Below are 9,014 nucleotides of genomic sequence, written 5' to 3'. Positions count from 1 at the left end.
GTTGGAGGCTAATTACTTTACATCATTACAGTAGTTTTTGTTATACATTGAAATGAATTAGCCATGGATTTACATGTATTCTCCATCCCAGTCCCCCCTCCCACCTCCCTCTCCACCCGATCCCTCTGGGTCTTCCCAGTGTACCAGGCCCGAGCACTTGTCTCATGTACCCAACCTGGGCTGGTGATCTGTTTCACCCTAGATAATATACATGTTTCAATGCTGTTCTCTTGAAACATCCCACCCTTGCCTTCTCCCAGAGTCCACAAGTCTGTTCTATACGTCTGAGTCTCTTTTTCTGTTTTGCATATAGGGTTATCATTACCATCTTTCTAAAGTCCATATATATGTGTTAGTATACTGTAATGGTCTTTATCTTTCTGGCTTACTTCGCTCTGTATAATGGGCTCCAGTTTCATCCATCTCATTAGAACTGATTCAAATGAATTATTTTTAATGGCTGAGTAATATTCCGAAAAAAAAAGACTCTTGCTAGGACTTCCCTGGTGGTTCAGTGGTAAAGAATCTGCCTGCCAACGCAAGACACACAGGTTTGATCCCTGGTCCAAGAAGATCCCACATGCTGCTGAGCAACTAAGCCCGTGCACCACAAGTACTGAGCTTGGGCCCTAGAGCCCAGGAATTGCAACGAGAGAAGCAGCCACAGTGAGAAGCGCCAACTCCACAACTAGAGAAAAGCCTGCAGAGCGACAGAGACCCCGCCCAGCTAAAAATAAACAAACAAAAACAGATGCTCTGACAAACACAGACAGCATGTTAAAACGCAGAGACTCCATTTTGTTTACAAAGGTCCCTATAGTCAAAGCTACGGTTTTTTTCAGCAGTCATGTACAGATGTGAGAGCTGTACCATAAAGAAGGCTAAGCATGGAAGAAGTGATGCTTTCAAACTGTGGTGCCGGAGAAGACTCTTGAGCGGGCTGTGGACTGCAAGGAGATCAAACCAGTCCATCCTAAAGGAGAACAACCCTGAATATTCGTTGGAAGGACTGATGCTTGAACTGAAGCTCCAATATTTTGGACACCTGATTCAAACAGCCGACTCATTGGAAAAGACCCTGATACTGGGAAAGACTGAAGACAAAAAGAGAACGGGGTGGCAGAGGATGAGATGGTTAGATAGCATCACTGATTCAATGGACATGAATCTGAGCAAACTCCGGGAGACAGTGAAACCCAGGGAAGCCTGGTGAGCTGTGTCCGTGGGGTCATAAAGAGTCCAACACACTTAGCGACCGAACAACAATAACGACGTAACAAAAGCAACGAAAAGCAAGTCAAAGAAACAGCTCCAACGCGGAGCCAGAATCGGCGTTTCCCTGCAGCAGAAGCATTAACCTTGCTTCAGAGTCCCTTTCAGAACGAGCTATTGCACCGTGGCCGCTCGGCAGCCCAGCTTCTCCTGCCCAGTCCTGTTTCCCTCCTCTCTTCAAGTGTTGATCCCAAGAGCACTCACTAAACTGCCTGCATTCTAACCTCCACGTTAGAATTGGCTTCCCTGGAAACCCAACCTGTGACCAAGGGAAAGGTTCTACCAGGCAAAGATAAACCAAAAGCAAATCGGGATTTTAATGTGATAGAATTCAAGGCAAAAAATTATGGGACAAAGGAGAGAGTGTTACATAACAATAAAATTAAAAAGAGAACAAGAAAATATAACCATAATAAATATGTTTAGCAATGTAGGCTCAAAATATGTAAATTTTAATAGTTAACTGTACTGAGAACCTTCTTTCTGTTGAACATGCTCTATAGGCTTTACATGTATTAACTCTTACTTTTCATTACAATCCCACAAGAAAGTACTGAGAATTCCCTGACGGCCCGGTGGTTAAGACTCTGTGCTTCCACTGCAGGGGGCACAGGTTTGACCCCTGGTTGGGAACTAAGATCCCGCTCCCTGTGCAGCCAAAAATAAGTACAGAGATTCTCCCTACTTTGCAGCTACAGAGCAACAACTTACAGATTCAGGAAAGAAAAAATAAATCAACTGTTAGAGCTGGAAGTCTTCACATAGGTCTCTTAGAAACAGATGGATCTGGAAGACAAACAGGGACTCCTCCAGCGGTCCAGTGGTCAAGAATTCACCTTGCAATGTATGGGAAGAGGGTTCGATACCAGGTCGAGGAAGTAACATCCCACAAGCCTCGCAGCAATTAAGATGTGAAGCAGCCAAAAAACAAAAATAATAAATAAATAAGGAAAGACTATAAGCAGAGATATAAAAGATCTGAATAATACAATTAATAAGCTCAACATATTATATATGAAGAATTCTACTTCTAACAGATAACACACTTTTTTTAGCATGTGTAAAACATTTACAAAAAATGACCATGTACAAAATTACAAAGGAAGCCTTAATATTACATTTTAAAGAATCAGTGTTACACAGCCATGTTCTATGACTGTAATACAATAACATGAGAAATTACTAAGCAAAGGATAACTATTTAAAGTTGACAAATGTCTGGAAACTAAAAACATATTACTAATAGTAAAATGTGGGTTAAAAAAAGTCAGAAATGATGAAATACTTTAAATAAAAGTTTATCTGACTTTCTAGGCTACAACTAAGGCTTTAATTAGAGATGTAGAATGTTAAATATATTTGAAAGACACCAAAAAAGTTTGGAACCTAATGAACAAAGCATTCAACTCAAGAATGAATCAACTATTAGAACTGTAGTTTCTAACATACCCTCTCAGGCAAACAACAGGGTGCGGTACAGAAGATCTGAAGGATAGCATTAACAAGCTAAATTTCTGAAATATCCCGTCATGTGCATGCTGCATTGTGTCTGACTCTTTGTGACCACATGGACTGTAGCCCGCCAAGCTCCTCTGTCCATGGGATTCTCCAGGCAAGAATACTGGAGTGGGTTGCCATTTCCTCCTCCAAGGGATCTTGCCGATCCAGGGACTGAACTCCTGTCTCCTGGGATTCCTGCATTGGCAGGTGATTTTTTTTTATCACTGCTCCACTTGGGAAGTCCAATGTCAAATATATGATGAGGAAATAAGAATAACTATAACCTGTGAACAAGAGAGGAAACAAGAGAACAGTGTTTAGAATAATAAAGAAGACAAAAGAGCAGCAGGAGCTGCAGCAAATAAGCAAAATACAGAATGAAAACAGGACCGACTCCACAGACACAATGCAAACACAACAGACTTTTTCCTGTTAATTTGAGTGTAGTTTCCATTGCGGCTCATCACAGGGTATGGAATATAGTGCTCTGTGCTGTACCGTGGGACCTCGTAGTTTATCCTTTCTATACATAATAGTTTCCATCTGCTAGTCCCACACTCCCGATCCTCCCTCCGCGATGCCCCTTCGACTTGGCAACCACAAGCCTGTTTTCTATAATTGTGAGTCTGTTTCTGTTTCACAGACATGTTCATTTGTTATATTTTAGATTCCACAGGTAAGTAATATCACACGGTATTTATCTTTCTCTGACTTACGTTGCTTAGTGTGGTAACCTCTACGTCCATCCATGCAGCTGCAGATGGCATCATTTCATTCTTTTTAACGGCCTATATTCCAGTGTGTGTGTGTGTGTGTGTGTGTGTGTGTGTGTATGAAGGAAATGGCAACCCACTCCAGTATTCTTGTTGGGAAAGCCCATGGACAGGGGAGCCTAGTGGCCTACGATCCATGGGGTCGCTATATATAGATAGACCACATTTTCTTTATCGGTTCATCTGTTGATGGACATTTTTGTTTCCGTGTCTCGACTAATGTAAATAGTGTTGCTCTGAACATAGGGGTGCACCCATCTTTCTGAATTATAGTTTTGTCCAGGTAAATGCCCAGAGGAGTGGGATTGCTGGGTCACATGGCAACTCTAGTTTTCTGAGGAACCTTCATACTGTTTACCACAGTGCCTGCATCGTCTTACATTCCCACCAACAGTGTGGGAGGGTTCCATTTTCTCCACACCCTTTCCAGCATAGATTATTTGTAGACGTCTTAAAAAAAAAAGGTCATTCTGTCTGATGGAACATGGAGCCTCATTGTTTTGATTTGCATTTCTCTAATAATTAGCAGTGATGAGCATTTTTTCATGTGTCTATTGGCCATCTACATGTTTTCTTTGGAGAAATGTCTATTTGGGTCTTCTGGGGAATTCCCTGGCAGTCCAGTGTTTAGGACTACAAGCCATGTGGTGTGGCCAAAAAAAATTAGATCTTCTGCCCATTTTCTGATGGGGTTGTTTGTCATTGAATTATAAGAGCTGTTGGTGTATTTTGGAAATTAAGCCCACGTCGGTAGCATCGTTTGCAAGTGTTTCTCTCAGTCTGTAGGTTGTCTTTTTGTTTTGTTTACGATTTCCTTTGCTGTGCAAAAGCTTGTAAGTTTGACTAGGTACCATTTGTTTATTTTTGGCTTTATTTGTATTCCCTTGGGAGACTAAGCTAAGAAAACATTGGTAAATTTATGTCAGAGAATGCTTTGCCTGTGTTTTCTTCTAGGAGTTTCATAGTGTTATATCTTATGTTTAAGTCTTTAAGCCATTAGGAACTTATTTTGACACAACAGTTTTAAAAATTTTATTCACTAGATTATTGGTTTATTATGAAAGGATACAACTCAGGGAACAGCCTAATGGAAGAGATGTAAAGGGCAAAGTATGTGGGAGTTTCCATCCCCTTTCCAAGTACCATTGTCCCTGCATTTCCACATGTTCCCCAACTCAGAAGCTCCCTCAACAGATTTTTTTTTTTTAAATAAAAATATTGGACTTCCCTGGCGGTCTAGTGCTGAAAACTCTGTGCTTCCACTGCAGGGGGCGATAGTTCCATCCCTGGTTGGGGTAAAGGTTCATGTGCCGTGTGGCCAAAAACGAAATAAAACAGCACAATAGTATTAACAACCGTACACTAATGGACTTATAAGCCTAGACAAAATGTATACATTTCGGGGAAAATACAAATAGCAAAATGGACTTCCCTGGCCAGCCAGTGGTTAGGACTCCATGCTTTCACTGCAGAGGGCCCAGAGAGACCATAAACAAACAAACAGATTTTAAAAATAAATAAATACAATGTTAATCAAAGACTTTCACTGGGACTTCCCCAGTGGTGCCTTGGCTAAGACTTTGTGCTCCCAATACAGGGGCCCCAGGTTCGATCCCTGGTTTAGGGAACTAGATCCCACATGTTGCTACTAAGAGTTTGCAAGCCACAACAAATATCTTGCCTGGTGTACAAAGATTGAGGATCCTGCCTTGCGGCAACTAAGACCCATCAAAGCCAGATAAAGAAATATTTTTTTTTTAATTTTAAAAGACTTTCCTACCAAAACTTTTGACCCAGGTGATTTTACAGATATGTTCTACTGACCTTCAAAAACAGTTTCTTGCTGCTTTTATGCAAGCTTTTCAGAAACCAGAAAAAGAATTGTGCAGGTTTTTTGGTTTGTTTTGGTTGTACTGGGTCTCTGTTGCAGCGCCTGGGCTTCTCTAGTTGTGCCATGTGAACTTAGCTGCCCGACATCCAATGGGATCTTAGTTCCCCAATCAGGGATTTAACTCATGTTCCTTGCATTGGAAAGTGGATTCTTAACCACTGGACCCCCGGGGAAGCCCCCAGAAATCTTTTTAATGTTCTTATCAGTTGTAATTGTGTATGTGGGGTTTTATTTGTTTCTTTCTGCATCCTTTACTCTTGCCAAGGCTTCATGTTAAGTGAAACGTACGTGGCATATAGCTTTTACCTGTACTAAGTATTTTTTGACAAGGTCCAGTTCAAAGGATTCTGTATGTAAAATACCTCCTCTGAAGTTTTCTCTCCTAAAAAATAACTTTAAAAAATGCCCCTTTGGGGCTTCTCTGGTGGCCCAGCGGGCGAGAACCCTCCTTGCAATGCAGGGGACACAGGCTGGATCCCTGGTTGGGGAACTAAGATTCCAGGGCAGGACAACTTAGACCGAGTGCCTCCAGCCCTAGCATGCTGCAGCTAACACAGGAGATAGCCAAATTGAAAAAATAAAAATGTATCCAGTAGAGAGAACTATCGCTAATACAGGAGAAAGACAAGAAGACAGAACAAGAACAAGGGGGCAGGGGTGCGGGACAGGAACGGGAGGGCGACAGCTGGCTTGAGCTGTATGCTTAGCCGTGTCCGACTCTTTGTGACCCTGTGGACTGTAGCCCACCAGGCTCCTCTGTCCATGGAATCCTCCAGGCAAGAGTACTGGAGTGGGTAGCCATTCCCTTCTCTGGGGGATCTTCCCGCGCAGGGATCAAACCCCAGTCTCCTGCACTGCAGGTGGAGTTCTTCACCTGACGGCTGCCTTAGCTAACAACAAAGACTATTCTTTTAATATGGCGGAAGTCGGAGTACCTAAGCGAGGATGAAGGTAAATTGGCCAGGCTGCTGGTAGATAAGGATGTTTTCCTTTTTTTTCCCCTTTTAAAATTTTATTTACTTATTTTTGTCAGTGCTGGGTCTTGTTGCTTCACGCAGGCCGTCTCTAGCTGTGGTGAGCTGGGCTCCTCCAGGTGCAGCGCACTGGTTTCTCATTGCAGTGGCTCCTTCTGAGCACGGGCTCCTCCAGGTGCAGCGCACTGGTTTCTCATTGCAGGGGCTCCTTCTGAGCACGGGCTCCTTCTGAGCACGGGCTCCTCCAGGTGCAGCGCACTGGTTTCTCATTGCAGTGGCTCCTTCTGAGCACGGGCTCCTTCTGAGCACGGGCTCCTCCAGGTGCAGCGCACTGGTTTCTCATTGCAGTGGCTCCTTCTGAGCACGGGCTCCTTCTGAGCACGGGCTCCTCCAGGTGCAGCGCACTGGTTTCTCATTGCAGGGGCTCCTTCTGAGCACGGGCTCCTTCTGAGCACGGGCTCCTCCAGGTGCAGCGCACTGGTTTCTCATTGCAGGGGCTCCTTCTGAGCACGGGCTCCTCCAGGTGCAGCGCACTGGTTTCTCATTGCAGTGGCTCCTTCTGAGCACGGGCTCCTCCAGGTGCAGCGCACTGGTTTCTCATTGCCGGGGCTCCTTCTGAGCACGGGCTCCTCCAGGTGCAGCGCACTGGTTTCTCATTGCAGTGGCTCCTTCTGAGCACGGGCTCCTCCAGGTGCAGTGCACTGGTTTCTCATTGCAGTGGCTCCTTCTGAGCACGGGCTCCTTCTGAGCACGGGCTCCTCCAGGTGCAGCGCACTGGTTTCTCATTGCAGGGGCTCCTTCTGAGCACGGGCTCCTCCAGGTGCAGCGCACTGGTTTCTCATTGCAGTGGCTCCTTCTGAGCACAGGCTCCAGAACATGAGGACTCACAGCAGTTGTGCTGCAAGGGTTCAGTTGCTTTGAGTCATGTGGAATCTTCCCGGGCCAGGGATCAAACCTGTGTTCCCTGCATCGGCAAGCAGATTCTTAACCACTGGACCACCAGGAAGTCCTTTATCATTATTACTATTTTTTTAAATATTGTGGCATGTGGGATCTTAGCTCCCTGACCAGGCAATTGAAACTGTGTCCCCTGTATTGGAAGGTGGATGCTTCCTTGGACCACCGGGAAGTCCTAAGGATGTTTTCTTTTGATTTCTTTCACAGTAAAATAAGAACCAAAGTTATCAGCTAAGAGTAAAAAAAAATAAAGGGATGCTGGATAACTGCCAACTGCAGAGAGTGTTGGTAAATAAAGTCTCCATTTGTTCATTTATTGGGTCAGCATAGCATGCAACAGAGATGGCCCCTTACTTGTCAGATATTTCCAGTGCTTACATCCCTGATATTTAGCACAACGTATTGAAGAATGAATACCAGCAAGCACACCTGGATGTCTAGTTGGGGAGGGAAGGATTAGGGTTGGTGATAATAATAAGAAATACAGCTAGCACTCAGTAATGAAGATCTCCCTGCCTTTTCTTAGTAAATAGAGACAACAACCTTTAATAAATATGACTGCTCTATAAACAAACTAGGGAGGGGTTCCTCCTTTGAAATGAGAGCCTTGAACACTAGGTTGAAATGCTTGAGTGATAAAGTGAAAGGCCCCTCAAGTGGTAATAGCTCAATTATCTGATAGGAGTTTGATTCTGAGCAGATGAAGCTCCAGTCTAGAGCGGGTAACCCAAGAAGTCCTAGGCAAAACCTGAGCCCCTGCTTCTGATCACCTGATCATCTGAGCAGTGTCACTGGGTGGATGATCTTGGAGTAGTCCCACATTTCCAGTCTGTAAAACAGAGTGATGTCACCTAATTCACATAGTTTTTATATTAAGTGAAACATTCTCCAAGTTTGAGAAAGTGCTTGCAAACGATCTTGTGTATGAACGTATATGTTAATGTTTCTATTGCTATCATGGCTGTTAATTAAGTGGTCAGGGCAAGGTCAACACTCAGAGGGCAAAGGTAGCCTCCAACCACAGAACAGGCCCTCCAGGATGCAGAGTAAGTTGAAAGAATCTTAGCCAGTACTCTTGGCTCAGAGTGAGAGGTGGAATTTTTCTTATTCAAAGCTCAACTGTTCTTGAAGTCTTCAGGCTTGAAACTCTGGGGGAAATAATTAGGCTCTCGGCGCAAGATCCGGAATGCCACACCGCGTGAGGCCTCACTGCCGCCGGCTGGGCACCAGGAAGTGCCCATCCGATCCACCTGGTGTCGGCCTGGGTTTGGGGCATCCCCTCGTGGTGGTCAGCGCGCCTCCGGCTAGGATCCGGGAGCTGGTGCCCTGGGTTCGTGCCTTTCGGGGACGCAGTCTCTAGGGCCCTCTCCGCGTCCCCCTCCGCCCCCTTTCCAGGAAGACCCCAGGCCCGGAAGGCCTGGGAAAGCGAGCGCCTGCGGTGGGAACGGTGGCCGCCCCGACGGCGCGGTCCGACTCCGGCTTGCGAGGGGGGCAGCTGTTCTCCCAGGCGGCCGTGGGGGGCAGCAGAGGGGACGGCGACAGGTGCGGGAGCGCCTCCCGGGGGGGAGTGGAAAGGCGGGCTTAGGGGTCTGTTCCCAGGCTGGAAGCCGCCCCCGCCCCCCACCAAATCCCCGGGAGAGGCCGGGC

This window comes from Odocoileus virginianus, chromosome 24, assembly GCF_023699985.2.
Source record: "Odocoileus virginianus isolate 20LAN1187 ecotype Illinois chromosome 24, Ovbor_1.2, whole genome shotgun sequence".
Lineage (NCBI taxonomy): Eukaryota > Metazoa > Chordata > Mammalia > Artiodactyla > Cervidae > Odocoileus > Odocoileus virginianus.
Note: the sequence above shows the minus strand (reverse complement) of the source record.